The following is a 20,813-nucleotide window of genomic DNA, read 5'->3' on the forward strand; positions in this document are numbered from 1 at the left end:
ATAATCAGTCCTTGCTATTAAATCGGGGTTCTTGTAGCAGGAAAAGTCCATGCAGTGTTTGTATTACCTTCCGTTGTATGGTTTTAAGATACTGGTGCTCCCCAAATTAATTCCAGGTGGTGATTAAAGTCCACAATGTGTCCACAATAGGTCCACAGTCATCTGGGATTAGGGTATTGCAGCCTTGTAAGCCCAGCTAGTGGCGTCATAAGGGGTGTGTGCGGGGGGGGTGCGGGGGGGAGGGTGACACCAAAATGCTGGCACCTCTGCAGTGACAGGAGCCAGGGTGCTGCAGTGTGACAGTCTCCTGCAGCACCTGGCTCCTGTCATAGATGAGGAGCCGACAGTGCAGGAAGACTGTCTCCGCTGGCAGCCTAGCACCTCCAGAGATGCTGGGAATGCCCCAGAGTGACGATCTGGGGATCCCCGTGAGGCCATGCCCCCTCTTTATATGGCCATGCCCCATTTTGCCACGAGCATGTCTTTGGCACGCGGGATATCCTGAGTGCGCACCATGTGTCACCAAACCCGGTGATGCCACTGAGCCCATCTGACGTGTTTTGCTGTTTTGCTGCTTTATTAAATGTTTATAAGATGCTGCTAGTTTGTGTTTACATTGCTAAATTTAATATATTCATTTTAATTACTGAAAACATACTACAGTATCCAGTGTGCAATTGAAACATCAACAAGGTTGCACCTGGTCACACCTATTGCTGTGCTAAAAATGTCACTAACATTTTTTAGAGAAATTTAAAACTTTAGAGTCTGACGAATCAGTTGAGAATCACTTTGAAATAATTTCAAACATCTTTTGTCTTGACTATAGGTGAACAAAAATATTGACCAACTATGCTATTCTGCATTGTTTATCAATTCAATGCCTTGAAATAATTTTCTGGTTGCTAATCTTTTTGCAAGTGCACAATTCAATCATCACTAATGATGAGGATGAATCTGTTCTATCCAACGTGCCTCTAACATCAACAGTTGTTTTGATTTGTAACCCCCCCCCCTGCAGTGGGAGGAACTTGGTCAATTATATGGTAGCGAACAGTGAAAAGGTTATGTTTGGATAGGGCAAAATGCCTAGCCACTGGCTGTACATTTGTGCCAGATAGGAGCGCAGCCTGGATTGCCAAATGGTGCTGGGTCAGCGCTAGAGATGAGCGGGTTCGGTTCCTCGGAATCCGAACCCCCCCGAACTTCAGCCTTTTTACACGGGTCCGAGGCAGACTCGGATCTTCCCGCCTTGCTCGGCTAACCCGAGCGCGCCCGAACGTCATCATCCCGCTGTCGGATTCTCGCGAGGCTCGTATTCTATCGCAAGACTCGGATTCTATATAAGGAGCCGCGCATCGCCGCCAGTTTCACACGTGCATTGAGATTGATAGGGACAGGACGTGGCTGGCGTCCTCTCCGTTAGAATAGATAGAGACACTTGAGTTGATTACTTAGTAATTTTGGGGAGCATTAGGAGTACTCAGAGTGCAGAGTTTTGCTGATAGTTAGTTACTAGTGACTGACCACCACCAGTTTTATTTATTATTTAATATAATCCGTTCTCTGCCTGAAAAAAAAGCGATACACAGTCACATACCATATCTGTGCTCAGCCTCAGTGTGCTGCATGATAATATCATCTATGTATATCTGACTGTGCTGAGTGCTCACTGCTCACACAGCTGAATTGTGGGGGAGACTGGGGTGCAGTTATAGCAGGAGTACAGTGCACACTTTTGCTGCCAGTGTGACTGACCAGTGACCACCAGTATATTGTCTGCCTGAAAAAGTTAAACACTCCTGTGGTGTTTTTTTTTTTTATTCTATAAACGCATTCTGCTGACAGTGTCCAGCAGGTCCGTCATTCATTATATTATATAAATATTTACCTGCAGTAGTGTTATATTTTTTTTGTTCATCTCTATCATCTTTATCATCTCTATATTAGCAGACGCAGTACGGTAGTCCACGGCTGTGGCTACCTCTGTGTCGTCAGTGCTCGTCCATAATTGTATACCTACCTGTGGTGGGTTTTTTTTTCTATCTTCTTCATACTAGTAGTTTAGGAGTCTGCTGACAGTGTCCAGCAGGTCCGTCATTATATTATATATACCTGCAGTAGTGATATATATATATTTTTTATATCATTATCATCTCTATACTAGCAGACGCAGTACGGTAGTCCACGGCTGTAGCTACCTCTGTGTCGTCAGTGCTCGTCCATAATTGTATACCTACCTGTGGTGGGGTTTTTTTTTCTATCTTCTTCATACTAGTAGTTTAGGAGTCTGCTGACAGTGTCCAGCAGGTCCGTCATTATATTATATATACCTGCAGTAGTGATATATATATATTTTTTATATCATTATCATCTCTATACTAGCAGATGCAGTACGGTAGTCCACGGCTGTGGCTACCTCTGTGTCGTCAGTGCTCGTCCATAATTGTATACCTACCTGTGGTGGGGTTCTTTTTTCTATCTTCTTCATACTAGTAGTTTAGGAGTCTGCTGACAGTGTCCAGCAGGTCCGTCATTATATTATATATACCTGCAGTAGTGATATATATATATATATTTTATATCATTATCATCTCTATACTAGCAGACGCAGTACGGTAGTCCACGGCTGTAGCTACCTCTGTGTCGTCAGTGCTCGTCCATAATTGTATACCTACCTGTGGTGGGTTTTTTTTTTCTATCTTCTTCATACTAGTAGTTTAGGAGTCTGCTGACAGTGTCCAGCAGGTCCGTCATTATATTATATATACCTGCAGTAGTGATATATATATATATTTTTTATATCATTATCATCTCTATACTAGCAGACGCAGTACGGTAGTCCACGGCTGTAGCTACCTCTGTGTCGTCAGTCACTCGTCATCCATAAGTATACTAGTATCCATCCATCTCCATTGTTTACCTGAGGTGCCTTTTAGTTGTGCCTATTAAAATATGGAGAACAAAAATGTTGAGGTTCCAAAAATAGGGAAAGATCAAGATCCACTTCCACCTCGTGCTGAAGCTGCTGCCACTAGTCATGGCCGAGACGATGAAATTCCATCAACGTCGTCTGCCAAGGCCGATGCCCAATGTCATAGTACAGAGCATGTAAAATCCAAAACACAAAATATCAGTAAAAAAAGGACTCAAAAATCTAAAATAAAATCGTCGGAGAAGCGTAAACTTGCCAATATGCCATTTACCACATGGAGTGGCAAGGAACGGCTGAGGCCCTGGCTTATGTTCATGGCTAGTGGTTCAGCTTCACATGAGGATGGAAGCACTCAGCCTCTCGCTAGAAAAATGAAAAGACTTAAGCTGGCAAAAGCACAGCAAAGAACTGTGCGTTCTTCGAAATCACAAATCCACAAGGAGAGTCCAATTGTGTCGGTTGCGATGCCTGACCTTCCCAACACTGGACGTGAAGAGCATGCGCCTTCCACCATTTGCACGCCCCCTGCAAGTGCTGGAAGGAGCACCCGCAGTCCAGTTCCTGATAGTCAGATTGAAGATGTCAGTGTTGAAGTACACCAGGATGAGGAGGATATGGGTGTTGCTGGCGCTGGGGAGGAAATTGACAAGGAGGATTCTGATGGTGAGGTGGTTTGTTTAAGTCAGGCACCCGGGGAGACACCTGTTGTCCGCGGGAGGAATATGGCCATTGACATGCCTGGTGAAAATACCAAAAAAATCAGCTCTTCGGTGTGGAAGTATTTCAACAGAAATGCGGACAACTGGTGTTAAGCCGTGTGTTGCCTTTGTCAAGCTGTAATAAGTAGGGGTAAGGACGTTAACCACCTCGGAACATCCTTCCTTATACATCACCTGCAGCGCATTCATCATAAGTCAGTGACAAGTTCAAAAACTTTGGGCGACAGCGGAAGCAGTCCACTGACCAGTAAATCCCTTCCTCTTGTAACCAAGCTCACGCAAACCACCCCACCAACTCCCTCAGTGTCAATTTCCTCCTTCCCCAGGAATGCCAATAGTCCTGCAGGCCATGTCACTGGCAATTCTGACGAGTCCTCTCCTGCCTGGGATTCCTCCGATGCATCCTTGAGTGTAACGCCTACTGCTGCTGGCGCTGCTGTTGTTGCTGCTGGGAGTCGATGGTCATCCCAGAGGGGAAGTCGTAAGACCACTTTTACTACTTCCACCAAGCAATTGACTGTCCAACAGTCCTTTGCGAGGAAGATGAAATATCACAGCAGTCATCCTGCTGCAAAGCGGATAACTGAGGCCTTGGCATCCTGGGCGGTGAGAAACGTGGTTCCGGTATCCATCATTACTGCAGAGCCAACTATAGACTTGATTGAGGTACTGTGTCCCCGGTACCAAATACCATCTAGGTTCCATTTCTCTAGGCAGGCGATACCGAAAATGTACACAGACCTCAGAAAAAGACTCACCAGTGTCCTAAAAAATGCAGTTGTACCCAATGTCCACTTAACCACGGACATGTGGACAAGTGGAGCAGGGCAGACTCAGGACTATATGACTGTGACAGCCCACTGGGTAGATGTATTGACTCCCGCCGCAAGAACAGCAGCGGCGGCACCAGTAGCAGCATCTCGCAAACGCCAACTCGTTCCTAGGCAGGCTACGCTTTGTATCACCGCTTTCCAGAATACGCACACCGCTAAAAACCTCTTACGGCAACTGAGGAAGATCATCGCAGAATGGCTTACCCCAATTGGACTCTCCTGTGGATTTGTGGCATCGGACAACGCCAGCAATATTGTGTGTGCATTAAATATGGGCAAATTCCAGCACGTCCCATGTTTTGCACATACCTTGAATTTGGTGGTGCAGAATAATTTAAAAAATGAGAGGGGTGTGCAAGAGATGCTGTCGGTGGCCAGAAGAATTGCGGGACACTTTCGGCGTACAGGCACCACGTACAGAAGACTGGAGCAACACCAAAAACGCCTGAACCTGCCCTGCCATCATCTGAAGCAAGAAGTGGTAACGAGGTGGAATTCAACCCTCTATATGCTTCAGAGGTTGGAGGAGCAGCAAAAGGCCATTCAAGCCTATACAACTGACCACGATATAGGAGGTGGAATGCACCTGTCTCAAGCGCAGTGGAGAATGATTTCAACGTTGTGCAAGGTTCTGCAACCTTTTGAACTTGCCACACGTGAAGTCAGTTCAGACACTGCCAGCCTGAGTCAGGTCATTCCCCTCATCAGGCTTTTGCAGAAGAAGCTGGAGACATTGAAGGAGGAGCTAACACTGAGCGATTCCGCTAGGCATGTGGGACTTGTGGATGGAGCCCTTCATTCGCTTAACAAGGATTCACGGGTGGTCAATCTGTTGAAATCAGAGCACTACATTTTGGCCACCGTGCTCGATCCTAGATTTAAAACCTACGTTGTATCTCTCTTTCCGGCAGACACAAGTCTGCAGGGGTTCAAAGAACTGCTGGTGAGAAAATTGTCAAGTCAAGCGGAACGCGACCTGTCAACATCTCCTCCTTCACAATCTCCCGCAACTGGGGGTGCGAGGAAAAGGCTCAGAATTCCGAGCCCACCCATTGGCGGTGATGCAGGGCAGTCTGGAGCGACTGCTGATGCTGACATCTGGTCCGGACCGAAGGACCTGACAACGATTACGGACATGTCGTCTACTGTCACTGCATATGATTCTCTCACCATTGAAAGAATGGTGGAGGATTATATGAGTGACCGCATCCAAGTAGGCACGTCAGACAGTCCGTACGTATACTGGCAGGAAAAAGAGGCAATTTGGAGGCCCTTGCACAAACTGGCTTTATTCTACCTAAGTTGCCCTCCCACAAGTGTGTACTCCGAAAGAGTGTTTAGTGCCGCCGCTCACCTTGTCAGCAATCGGCGTACGAGGTTACTTCCAGAAAATGTGGAGAAGATGATGTTCATTAAAATGAATTATAATCAATTCCTCCATGGAGACATTCACCAGCAGCAGTTGCCTCCACAAAGTACACAGGGAGCTGTGATGGTGGATTCCAGTGGGGACGAATTGATAATCTGTGAGGAGGGGGATGTACACGGTGATGAATTGGAGGATGATGATGAGGTGGACATCTTGCCTCTGTAGAGCCAGTTTGTGCAAGGAGAGATTAATTGCTTCTTTTTTGGTGGGGGTCCAAACCAACCCGTCATTTCAGTCACAGTCGTGTGGCAGACCCTGTCACTGAAATGATGGGTTGGTTAAAGTGTGCATGTCCTGTTTATACAACATAAGGGTGGGTGGGAGGGCCCAAGGACAATTCCATCTTGCACCTCTTTTTCTTTCATTTTTCTTTGCGTCATGTGCTGTTTGGGGAGTGTTTTTTGGAAGGGCCATCCTGCCTGACACTGCAGTGCCACTCCTAGATGGGCCAGGTGTTTGTGTCGGCCACTAGGGTCGCTGAGCTTAGTCACACAGCTACCTCATTGCGCCTCTTTTTTTCTTTGCGTCATGTGCTGTTTGGGGAGTGTTTTTTGGAAGGGTATCCTGCGTGACACTGCAGTGCCACTCCTAGATGGGCCAGGTGTTTGTGTTGGCCACTTGGGTCGCTGAGCTTAGTCATCCAGCGACCTCGGTGCAAATTTTAGGACTAAAAATAATATTGTGAGGTGTGAGGTGTTCAGAATAGACTGAAAATGAGTGGAAATTAAGGTTATTGAGGTTAATAATACTTTGGGATCAAAATGACCCCCAAATTCTATGATTTAAGCTGTTTTTTAGGGTTTTTTGAAAAAAACACCCGAATCCAAAACACACCCGAATCCGACAAAAAAAAATTCGGTGAGGTTTTGCCAAAACGCGTTCGAACCCAAAACATGGCCACGGAACCGAACCCAAAACCAAAACACAAAACCCGAAAAATTTCCGGTGCACATCTCTAGTCAGCGCTCCTTAAACTGGCGTTCAGTCTTGCCCACATAAAACTTTGGACAAGGGCATGTAATTACATAAACAACAAATTTGCTGGTGCATGTAAGGTGAAAGCGAATATTAAATTTGATGCCAGAAAAGGGATGAAAGAACACAAGGCCAGTTTGTATGAAACTGCATGTGGTACAGTGTGGCCATCTAAAACAGCCATTCTTTGGTTTCCTGAAATATGGTGTGTTTTTTTTTTTGTTTTTTTTAACCAAGATTGTTAATGTCAGTGCGTACAAGATACACAAGATCAGTAAAGCGTAAGCAAAACACTTTTTGATCCATGGTTAGAAAGCACAAAAATAGGGATTATTTGGTGCAATAGTTTATTTGAAAAAACAAAAGGATTTAATTGGCCACTCTGTTTGTATAGGTCTTCTATAATTCTGATATAAAGAAGTAAAACATGTGGGTGTCTATTTACTAAGCCTTGGATGGAGATAAAGTATAAGCCAACCAGCTCCTAACTGTCATTTTTCAAACCCAACCTGTGACATGGTAGTTAGGAGCTGATTGGCTGGTACCCTGGGGTCTATTCATAAAGCAGTGAAAATTGTGGAGAAGTGAGCCAGTTGTGAAGTTGCCCATTGCACCCAATCAGCATTGAAGTAACATTTATAATTTGCATACAGTACAATTGTACGGAGCAGCTGATTGGTTGCCATGGGCAACTTCTCCACTAGCTCACGTCTCAACTCTTTTCACTGCTTCATGAATAGACCCCTTTACCTCCGTCTACTTTATCGCCATACAAGGCTTAGTAAATAGACCCCTTAATTGGCTACTTTGTAGCTACAGTATTTGAATAGGTTTCTATAATTCTGATAAGAGGATTTTTTAAACCTTTGTTACCTCAGCCTATGACATCCACCCATACTTGCTCGTACAAATATATGACTCTATTCTGTCTTAATTTGGGATTATAAAAAACTCATATAAGAGTTGGAGATTTTAGAGGACTGTGCTCTTCCCATTGTACATTAAGTAGGCAGCGTCTTCTTATCTAATAACCCTTTTTATGCTAATGATTTACTAATCAAATGTTAAGTATCAATGGAACCATTATTCACAAATACTGCAAATGAATACTTGCAGTTACCATGTGCTAGGTGCAGCAGTAAAGTAGCTTTCCATTTGAAATATACAATCATTAATAATTGATACGGTCATCATTCTGATCATCATGCTAATAAATTCACTCCAAACTAAGCTATAGAGACTTCTGCATTCAGTCTTCCCTGGCTAAAGCACTATTGCCAGATGGAGTGGTAACTTCTGTGGGCTGATCAGGTATTGTGACAGGTCACTGTGTAAAATATGTTATGCAGCAGCTCATTTGTAATTCGTACTTGCGAGTTGCGATTCATGAAGCAAAATTGCAAATTACAGTATATCCTGTTGCTTTTAATACCTGACAAACTGTCAGATGTGATTTTGCATTCAAATAACATTGTACATTTGCCAGGACTGAGCTTGGAACATCTGGGGACAAATGTAATAGAATGAGTGTTTCAGAAAGTGAGAGATTTGGTAAGGTTTTTCAGGGTTTTTTTTAAAGTGGCAATCATTTACACTGCAAAACCAGGTTGATCTTGCTGTGTAAATGATTGCCACTTAAAAAAAAACCTGCAAAACCTTACCAAATCTCTCACTTTCTGAAACTCTCACTCTATTACATTTTAACCCCTGTACTCTGGACAAACATTATTGAAGCTTGGATATTTTTGTCATCAAGCGTTTTTACTATCAAGTAAACAAAAGGATTTTTGGGGTACAGAACAGAAAAGAGGGGTGGGTCAGGGGGTAAATACATATTGGAGGCTCAATACTGAAAAGAGAGCATCAAAAAAGATATAACAATGAAAATGAAACAAAAAAACCAAACACAAGCAAATAATATATATGACATAAACAACATCAGTTTAAGCACCATCGCTTTTATTTAGGCTAAAGGCAAGAAGGTCTGTTAAATCAGACTTGTGCTGGGTACCCTCTCCTTCCAAGACATTTCTTGCATGGCAAAATACTTCATTATTGGTGACAAAGCCGCTGATGGATAGGGTGGGAAAGTAGTCTCCATTTTGATGTGAAACTGAACCTTGAGACACACTTAAAGTAGTGGTGGCAGTACAGGGTCTTTCCAACATTAGGGCAATATCCACCCATGCAGCTACTGTATAAAAATGTGACCAAGTATATATTTATGATGGGAGAGAAGTGTAGAGATGAAGAGCAGATTCAGGAACAGGTTCAAAAGCTAGTTGCAGAGGAGAGAACTGCAGAGGAGAGCACAAAACCAAATAAAATGAAAAATATGACCAACTTGTGTCTCCAATAATACTGTATCTGAGCTGGCCACATAGTATGCAAAGATCTGGATTGTAATATTGTATAGACTATGGAGCAATTTAACATGCATTTCATAGTGTTTTAGGCATCTAAACATATGGTAGGTATTACAAGTAGCCACGGCTCGTCTCCCCGGGCCCTGGTCGTTGCCAAGTGACCAGGACATCACAGTACTTCTGCCCAGCAATCCCCGCTGGTCACTAGGCAACAGGGATGCCGGGCGACTGCTGGGAATACTGGGTCTGCTATCTCTTAGTAACCAGGATGCTGTGGCTGTACATGCAGCGCTGCAGCTGCACTAAATCTATGATTGCTATGACATCCCCAGTCTGGCTTTCCTGGTTCAGCTTGCTTTATAAAGCAGTCAGCCCAGCTCTTCAGTGCTGGTTATAGCTTGTGCCTTGTCATTATAAGCTGCTGGTCCCTGTTTCCTGATACTGTGAAGACTTGCCCATCTTGTGGATAGTCTGCCAGATTCTCTACCCGTTAGTTGCCAAGTCCTTGCCCTGTCTGTACCTACAGGTGACGAATGACGTTGCCCAGTGAGGATCGGGGCGTCTACTCACCGTTTCCTGGGCGTGGTAAGGTGAACGCAGGGGTGTCCAGGCGTTTGGAGGGCAGATGTCTGACGTCACAGCCGGGACCTTCATCACTGGATCCGTTGCACTGGGTAAGTAGCTGCAGGGCTGGTCTTGTTTTGCAGGAAACTTTTTTAGCATAGCAGGGTTGCACAAGCGATCGCAGCCCTGCTATGCTAAAATACACTCCCCCATAGGTGGCGCCAAGTTGATCACACGAGCAGCAAAAAGTTGCTACATGCGATCAACTCGGAATGACACCCAGAGTCGTAACTAGATATTTTGGTGCCCTGTTCCTCAAAGGGAATTGGTGCCCCCTCCCCCCATATGTAAAACAGGGACAGTGTGCACCGAAGGCACTCACCAAAAATATAGGGGCGGGCCTCATGGAGAAGGGGCATAGCCACAGAATAGTATCAATTCACATTACACTGCACAGTAGTGTCCGTTAGTCACATTACACCACACTGTAGTGTCCGTTAGTCACATTCCAAACCACAGTAGTATCCGTTATTCACATTCCACCACACATTAGTACTCCATATACAGAAAACATTACATTACCTCATGTTACGCCACACAGTAGATACCTTAAACACTTTACGTCACAGTAGAGTCCCTTACACGCATTACACCGCAGTAGAGCCCCTTCTACACATTATACCAGGTAGAGTCCTTACACGGTATTCCAGGTAAAGCCCTTACATATTATCCTAGGTAGATCCCCTACACCTCATTCCTCCATCTCATCATTCCTTTTTACCCTGCAGGGTGTAGAATCAGTGGGCAGTATTTGTGAGATGGGTGTAGTTTCAATGAGCAGAGGGTGTATGTGAGCATGGTGTAGTGTTAGTGAGCATGGTGTAGCATCAGTGAGCACTGTGTGTGTGAGTGAGTAGGTTGTAGTGTCAGTGAGCAGTGTGTGTGTGAGCAGGGTGTAGTGTCAGTGAGTAGTGTGCGTGTGAGCATGGTGTAGTGTCAGTGAGCTATTTGTGTGAGTAGGGTACAGTGTCAGTGATCAGTGTGTGTGTAAGCAGGGTTTAGTGTCAGTAAACAGTGTGTGCATGTACCATTGGCACAGCAGGTGGACCCTGAGGACTAAGGGGCTCACTGCTTCCCAGACCAGCAATGAATTACCTTCTGCCCCCTGTAGACCATTTTGAGCAATGTCAGATGAATGGCCCAGAGCAGGGTGGGCCCCACTGTCTGAGGGACCTACCCCTTATGTTAGGGAGCCAGGGCTGACCTTGTGTGTGCTAGACTGATATAGGAGTCCTGTCACCTATCAGTGCTGATGATCACAGCCAATAATGCCTCTAATTAATATATAGCTGAACATTATTTCTGATTCATTGCTGTCTGTGAATTAAAGGCAGCGCACAACCAGTGTAACTGGTTCTATCAGAGTCTGCCTGAGTGCCAAACTAAGAGAAGCCCAAGGGGCAGGGGTCCCTGTCACAGACAGAGCCGAGGCCACTGTGTTCTTGTCTCCACCAAGGAACATGCCCCTGTTCTCCACAACACACAGGACATTGTGCTTGTACTCCTGTCACCCCGTCTCCCCCTGAATTCCGCTGTCACACTCTGCCTCCCCTTGCCTTCTGTTGTACCCTCTGTCTCTATTGCCCCTTTCAGACCAACAAATAACCCGGTATCGACCGAGTATATTGCCGGGCCGACACTAATCGATGTGCAGTCTAAAAGGGTCACTCCCGAATTCCCGGGTCACCTGACCCGGTAATTCAACCTGGGAATAAAGAAGGGTTATTAATGGGTTATTACCAGGTCACGTGCAGTGTGAATGGGTTACCTGGGTCGATGCGACCCAGTACCAGTTCACAGAATAGGGAGAGGCGGCACGGAGATTATCTCATCTCCCAGTGCTGCATCCGCACCCGCCCCCGATGCTGCCGTGGTCCCCACCCCTGATGGCAACCTGACCTGGCATATTGCTGAGTCGGGAAACCAGTTCTCAGGGTCCAATGCTGGGTCGCACTCGGGAAGGACCCATTTCAAAATCTCGGGTGCGATCCGGCATTTGCGATCTAAAGGTGGTATATGTCAACCTCTGCCTCCCCCTGCCTTCTGCTGTCACACTTTGCCACCCCTTGCCTTGTGATGTCATGCTCTGCCTCTCCCTGTCACCCGCTGCCATGTGGCATATTGTGAACTTGGTTTGGGGTGGAGGAGTGGGCCCCAAATTATATTTTTGGCAGATGGGCCCACCACTCACAAGTTCTGCCACTGTGCACCACCCTAGTTACAGCCCTGAGAGGGAGCATTATATAAAGCTAAATTAGAAGAAAGAATTTGGTCACAAAAGCCAAACCTGTAGAGAACGACTCGCATGTACCATTGAGAAGTCTATCAAAGGCTTTTTTTGCATCCAGAGAAAATAAAACCATATCCCTCCATGATGCGGAAATAATAATAATCAAGTTAAAATCCCTACTTGCAGTTTCTGTGGCATGTTTGTCTGAACTGAACCCCACTTGATTGGGATGCACTACAAAGTGAAGAAGGGGGCTAAATCAGTTAGCAATCAATTTAGCATAGATGTTAACACCACCACCACTCAAAGTGCAACATCTATGCTAAATTCGGGTGATAAGTCTTACAATCCACTTTATCTTTTCAGGAAGCAGTACACCAAAGCTTGTGACCTCAAAATTAAGCTGTCCTTCAAAGAAACATAAGTTTTTAATAAACCCGTATGGACCAGAGGCCTTATCATCAGGAAGTGAGATAAAAACTAGTTCCACCTTCCACTGAGACTAGGGATCATTTTAGCCACAAAGTTTATCAGCAGATGGGGAAGGCAAATTAAGGCTTTAGAGGAAGGCTGAATGGAAGAATCAATAGATTAGGGGGGCAGAAAGGTGAGCAGGCAATTTTTAAAGCTGAGGATAGTAGTTAGTGAACTACAGTAGTTACTTATGGCAGCAGGATTAAGCATCTGAGTCCCTGTTGGAATTATGACATGCTTAACCCTATTATGGACTTCGCAAACTCTCAATTTATGAGCCAGTAACCTACAAGTCTTATTACCCACACAGTAAAATTGTTGATGTGCCACCCTTAGGGCACACCAAAAGGTATAAATGGACATATCAGATTCAAAGTTAGTATCGAAGTTTAATGAAAGACTGTTCTGTTTTTGATCTACAGTATGTCTGACAGTGTGCACATGAGAATGGGAGAGATCCCAGGTCCACAGTAATGAAGCATGTTCAGACAAGTAATGGGGAGAATGGACACTGATCCAGAGAGCTATAATATTCATTCCATTTATCAGAAAAAATTATATTGAAATGAGAGTAGGAAGTATGAGCAGGGAAAATAAGTGCAGTCATAAACTGTTGGAATGTGCGACCTCCAGACATCATACAAATTCTTCTCATCTGCCTATTCTACTACTTCTCCTCTTGATTCTATATCCTCACAAATTTGTAAAACTCTGCTGTGCTTATCCCAACCTTAACTAACATCTGTAATCGCTTTCTGTCTACTGGTATCTTTCCTTCTCTGTACAAGCATGCAGTGATTACTCCCATTCTGAAAAATCTAAATTCTGACCCAAACATTCTCTCAAACTACCGTCCCATCTCTCAGCTCCCATGCCCCTCCAAGCTACTTGAGAGACTTGCCTACACTCGCCTCACACACTTTCTCAACTCACACAGTTTACTGGACCCACTTCAGTCAAGATTTCATGCCTAACACTCTACAGAGACAACACTGACTAAGGTAGTGAATGATCTGGTCACAGCTAAATCTAAAGGCCATTACTCACTATTTATTCTCCTTGATCTCTCTGCTGCATTTTGACACTGATGAACACTCCCTCCTCATACAAACACTACAATCCCTAGGTCTTCAGGACAAAGCCCTTTCTTGGTTCTCATCCTACTTATCTAATCGCTCCTTCAGTGTTCGATTCTCTGATTCCACCTCCTCAGCGCTACCTCTATCAGTTGGAGTACCACAAGGCTCAGTCTTAGGTCCTCTGCTTTTCTCTATCTATATCACTTCTCTTGGCAAACTAATCATCTCTTTCGCATTTCAGCATCATCTGTATGCAGATGATACTCATATCTACCTAACCTCCCCAGCTTTGTCACCATCTGTATTGGGCCGTGTCACTGAATGCCTTTCTGCCATTTCATCTTGGATGACATCTCGCCACCTCAAACTTAATATCCAGAATTAATTATATTTCCACCGGCCAATAGTAGTTACCAACCTGATATCTCTATCACTGTTGATAACTCAGCAATCATCCCTACCCGACAAGCTCGCTGCTTCGGTGTCATTCTTGACTCTGAACTGTCCTTTGTTCCCCACATTTAATCTGTCACAAAATCATGTTACATACATCTAAGAAACAAATCCAAAATACGACCATATCTTACACAAGTCACAGCAAAAAATCTGATCCATGCTCTCATTATTTCCCACATTGATTATTGTAATAGTCTCCTGACTGGTCTTCCTAAACATAGGCTCTTATCACTACAATCCATTTTGAATACAGCTGCAAGACTAATCTTCCTCGTCTGCAGATCCGCTCTGTCAGTCCTTCCATTGGTTACCGGTATTCTACAGTATTAAATATAAAATACTTTTACTTACATACAAGGCTATTAACCAAACTGTACCAACATACATCTCTTCACTCATCTCAAGATATCTTCCTAACCGACCTCTTCGCTCTGCACAAGATCTGTTTCTCTCATCCACACGTATTACTTGTTCCCACTCAAAACTGTGGAATGCCCTCCCATGCACAATAAGACTCACTTCTAGCCTCCAAACCTTTAAACGTTCCCTGAAAACTCACCACTTCAGACAAGCCTACCAAATACCAGACCCACCGCATAACCTTCAATGCTTCCCTATCTAATTACAGTCTCTCTGTACAGTACACATAACCTCACATATTTTGTATTCTTTTATCTAACACCCTCCTGACCCTTTGCCAAAATTGCTGGGTGATCATATCATACAACCCATTAAGAACCTAGCAGTCTGGTGGACCATTTATGCAATAGGTAGCATCTATACTTGTGTATCAATGCCTATATTCCTATAGATTGTAAACTTGCGAGCAGGGCCTTCCTACCTCCGTCTGCTTTTTTTTTACCCAGTTTTGTTCCATTTCTGTTGTTCTAATTATAAAGCGCAACGGAGTATGTTGCGCTATATAAGAAACTGATAATAAATAAATAAATAATAAATTGAATTCTGCCAGTAGATTGTGAAATGAAGTAATTGTCAAGGAACAAGTTAAAGGCCCCAAAAACTTTCAGGTGCCCTATAAAAAAGAAACATGATTATAATTAGGAGCATACTGTAAACAGACACAATAGTGACCCACCTTTTCCTCCAGGAGACCAGTCAATATGATATAATGGCCAGATTTGCCCACCAATTTAGAATATTATATGAAAGACGCATATAGCTCATGTTAAATATGCCAGGCACAAAATAAGCCAAGGGATACCTATGATCATGACAGACTTGCTGGCCCAATGAAGAAAATCTAGTCTCCTGAAAAGCTACCATTTCAGCTTGCTGTTTATAGAGGATGTGCAGTGCTAATCTGTGTTTGTTAGGGAATTTAGCCTCTTAACATTTACAGAGAAAATCCTAACCATCTAGTCCAAAACAGAGAAAAAAACAGGGAAGGAAAAAAAAGAAGTTAAAAAATGTGGGGGAAGTGGCACTAACACTACAACTTATGTAAAACAGCAAAAGACATTAGTAAACATAAATAGCAACACTATAACCAATCATAATAACAAGAACAGTATGAATATATGTAAAAAAAATAATTAATGGAACAATATACAACAAGAATAAATACATGCATAAGCAGCAAATCAAGTTCCTTATGTAAACTCACACCTCCTATAAATGACAGTCCTTGGGCATAAAGCAGAGGAAGGACCCTAAGTCCATGGGAAAGAGGTAGTAGTCAAAAGGCACTAAGAAAATCCAGGAAAATGGAGCTTATGATGAAGTGAGCAACAGGACATCTCTTGATTCAGTCAGATAAAACAGGGGTGCCTATCTTAGTAGCAGATGGCAAGGAGACTGAGATTGAGATATCCCAATCAGAGATAATCTTTATCTCAGTGTAAAAAGAAAGTATATAAACTGGTCCATTTCAAATTAATATGAGTCTCATTTTGGGGCCAGAAATTACATGCAATGGTGCCCATACCAACCGGATTCCAGACGCTGATGTGAAGGGCTGTCTGGAACACTCCTGAGTTGATCTGTTGCCAAAATGAAGCACTAAGCTAAGTATACTTTATTGTTTTCACCAATAAACTGTAAAGTAACTGTGTACATGTCACTACATTGTAGAGATGAGCGGGTTCGGATCCCTGAGAAACGAACCCTACTGGACTTCACTAGCCGAGCCCGGATCCGAGTCAGGCAGAGGTTATCCCACCTGACTCGGAAACCAGAACGAGGCAAAACGTCATCATCCCGCTGTCGGATTCTCACAGGATTTGTATTCCATATAAGGAGCCGCGCGTCTTGTCTCCATCCTCAGTGTCCTGCATCAGTTCAGTGGTAGTGTCTTGTGCTGCATCAGTCCAGTCACAGTGGTGGTGTCCTCTGCTGCCATATGTCCAGTGCTGATGTATAAGTCCAGTTCATTGCAGTGGTGCTGTGTTGTCCTGCATCGGTCCAGTGGGGGTGTCCCTGTGCTGCTGTATATGTCCAGTGGTACTGCCGTATATGTCCAGTGATACTGCCACATATGTCCAGCGGTACTGCCGTATAAATCCAGTGATACTGCCATATATGTCTAGTGGTACTGCCATATAATTCCAGTGATACTGCCGGATATGTCAAGTTTTATTGCCATATAAATCCAGTGGCACTGACGTATAAATCCAGTCCAGTGATACTGCCACATATGTCAAGTGGTACTGCCGTATAAATCCAGTGATACTGCCGTATATGTTCATTGGTACTGCCGTATAAATCCAGTGGCACTGGTGTATAAATCCAGTCCAGTGATACTGCCATATATGTTCAGAAATACTGCCGTATATGTCCAATGGTACTGCCGTATAATTCCAGTGATACTGCTGTATAATTCCAGTGATACTGCCATATAATTCCAGTGGCACTGGCGTATAAATCCAGTGATACTGCCGTATAAATCCAGTCCAGTGGTACTGCCATATAAGTCCAGTGGTACTGCCGTATAATTCCAGTGATACTGCTGTATAATTCCAGTAATACTGCTGTATAATTCCAGTGGTACTGGCATATAAGTCCAGTGATACTACCGTATAAATCCAGTCCAGTGGTACTGCCGTATAAGTACAGTGGTACTGCTGTATAATTCCAGTGATACTGGTGTATAAATCCAGTGAAACTGCAGTATAATTCCAGTGGTACTGGTGTAAAAGTCCAGTGATACTGCCGTATAAATCCAGTGCAGTGGTACTGCCATATAAGAACAGTGGTACTGCCATATAATTCCAGTGATACTTCCGTATAATTTCAGTGATACTGCCGTAAAAGTCTAGTGGTACTGCCGTATAAATCCAGTGATATTGCTGTATATGTCCAGTGGTACTGACGTATAAATCCAGTCCAGTGATACTGCCATATATGTTCAGAAATACTGCCGTATATGTCCAGTGGTACTTCCGTATAATTCCAGTGATACTGCGGTATAATTCCAGTGATACTGCCATATAATTCCAGTGGCACTGGTGTATAAATCCAGTGATACTGCCGTATAAATCCAGTCCAGTGGTGCTGCCATATAAGTCCATTGGTACTGACGTATAATTCCAGTGATACTGCCGTATAATTCCAGTAATACTGCTGTATAATTCCAGTGGTACTGGCGTATAAGTCCAGTGATACTACCGTATAAATCCAGTCCAGTGGTACTGCCATATAAGTACAGTGGTACTGCTGTATAATTCCACTGATACTGGTGTATAAATCCAGTGAAACTACAGTATAATTCCAGTGGTACTGGTGTAAAAGTCCAGTGATACTGCCGTATAAATCCAGTGCAGTGGTACTGCCATATAAGACCAGTGGTACTGCCATATAATTCCAGTGATACTGCCGTATAATTTCAGTGATACTGCCATATAAGTCTAGTGATACTGCCGTATAAATCCAGTGATATTGCTGTATATGTCCAGTGGTACTGGCGTATAAATCCAGTCCAGTGATACTGATGTATACTCAAGTGGTACTGCCGTATAAATCCAGTGATACTGTCATATATATGACCAGTGGTACTTCCATATAATTCCAATGATACTGCCTGTCAATGTCAAAAATATTACATAGAGAGAACACACAGACTCCACACATAAAGAGTCACTATGCTTGCATATACGCGCCACGAGCACCGAAATATATGGAAACATATGCATTTACACAGACATGCCACAAAGATAGATTCAACACATATTTCATACAGCACATAATTATAACATATCAAGCGCCAGACATCATAATGTTTTAAAATTATATAATGGAGTAACGTCATGTATGTGTATAATTGGAACGAAGCAAGATAGACATGTCGTGTTTGGTATTAAAGCACCAGATTAATGTGTATATCAATTTGATGCCTGTTATTAAGTTGTAGCTCATTGCAACAAGTAGATATGATTAAATGTATGAAAGCTAAAGTCACTCTTATTAGAACAATGGATTTCCTAGAAGACAGCATGATTGTAGCCTGGAGCCAGTGGCTATCTCCTGTGATTACACCATCAAGGTTGGACCTTGCTTGCATATGAACTGACCAGTGACTCATCATGAATGAGAAAATTTCCTCCCCTAGACTTGTCACAAGAGATCTGTATACGCCCCCAAGAGACTCAGTGTATTGCTGAAGAGACACACAGAAGCGTGCTTTTTCCCCATGGTCCTTAACGAGATGGGTTTCTGCTGATACTCTGCTCCTTTGACCATGGAGGGGGAGCGTAGTGAGCATTGAGAGAGATGGTAATTGTATCGCTGGCCTGTAACTGTATGGATTCCTGCTTATTGTGCAAATTGTAACCATGTAACTATATATATATATATATATATATATATATATATATATTCGGTACATTGTGATATATTGAATACATATCCTTTTAATAACAAATATATACATCAATGAGCTTTGGAACTCAGATGATGTGTGGGTGTATTGTTTTCTCTTATGGGATGCAGTGTTTTGCGATGTATAGCACACATTCATAGCACATGGTAATAAAATGCACAGGCGTCCACAGTATATATTAGAGCGGGCATTTTAAATATTTGTTAGAAATGGGGATGGGGACTGCATCCACGATATCACTTTCTTAATGATGCACTGTACATTACAAATGCTGCTGTGATCGACCGGCTAATGATGGACGCATCGCAAAGCTGATGAATCACATCCACGTGTATTGTTGTGTTACCAGTAAGCCGCTGATATGAAATTCAAGGGACAATGTGTTTCTTACAATATTTAAAATGCTAAAATGTATTTTTATTGTTGCAAAACAAAGTTCAAAAAAGTCACATTGTGTTTGATTCAGATTGGATTGTTTATCTGTTAAGTAGATTTAAAAGTACATTTAAAAGTTGCTGCATAGCCATGATATAGCTATGTTAGCATGCTGAGAAAATGTGTATATTTTTAAACTCAGGCCTAAAGTAACTATTGGTGCCTGTATGGAGTGTGATTTCTTTATGACAAAGGAGCCGCATGGTCTGTCCTCCATTTTGGCCTAGCCACATGGTGTGTCCACCATCTTGTGTAAACCTCGTGGATGTGGAAGGGGGAGGAGCAGTGGCCATTTTAGGAAGGTCACTTTCTAAATAGCTGATTTTCAGTTTGCTCAGAACAATCAGTTTCCTTTGTCACAAAGTTTCCATATATCTACAAATCCAGCACCATTTATGAGTTACCAATGAATTTATTTAACCCATGCCATAATCAATTACAAATAGTTTCAATTGGGCCTAGTGAGAAAAAATGGTGAGATAAGTGAATGTTTTTTTCTTTTTCTTGTCTGTGTGTAATAACCTTACATCAAGTGGGGGGTTGCACACAGATAGAAAAATAAAAAAAAGAGTTTTTTTTTCTTCTTTTCTTCCAAGACTTGTGGAGTATAGGCATTGAAATGCAAATTAACCTGTGTAACTACTTTTTTTTTTTAGTAGTGAAAAGCAAATATCTTTGATATGCAAATTAGAGGCAGTGAAGAGGTGAGGTGTCTCATAGGAGGCCAGTGAATGGTATATATATATATATATATATATATTATTATAATTATTTGTATATTTATATCAGTGTATGTTCTGCAAGATAGCTATCCAATCTGAATCATAGCATTTAAATTATAGGTTATTAGTCATTACAGATCTGTGTGAAATCAGATACATTTGTTTGCTATATAGATAAATTTGAAATAAGTGTATTAAGGGGGTAATTATAAAGACACAAAAGCAGTTCTGGCTTAGTCATAAAGGTTTATACAGAACAAGTGTGGGTTGTGTTTGTGAGCGATAATAGTTTGTATTGCTCACATTTATAGAGATTGTGTGGTCTGTTTTATTGCGGATGCAAGTTTGTATACGTGGTCCGGACAAAGTACAGGGTCGCACACGCGGCGTAAAAGGCATGCACGGTTGTGTGTTTACGCAAGGTTGCGTAGGATTGCGAGCGCAAAGTACAAATCACACGATAGTTGTTCAATTAAAGGCAGGATAGTATACATTTAATACAATAGCACATAACCGATTTCAAAAGCAGATTAGTGTAAGACTTTGTTTAGACGGTACTGCCTTTGGGTTAAAACCATCAATCGGAGGGAGTGTTATTTTCTGTACAGAAAAGAAAACCAAGGTGTATTTGAGTGAGTGAAAGCGGAGTGAGTGGAGCTGAACCCCGGAAATTCGGGTCCTGTGGAAACACTGGGTTAGTAG

The sequence above is a fragment of the Pseudophryne corroboree genome, chromosome 1 (genome assembly GCF_028390025.1).
Source record: "Pseudophryne corroboree isolate aPseCor3 chromosome 1, aPseCor3.hap2, whole genome shotgun sequence".
NCBI lineage: Eukaryota > Metazoa > Chordata > Amphibia > Anura > Myobatrachidae > Pseudophryne > Pseudophryne corroboree.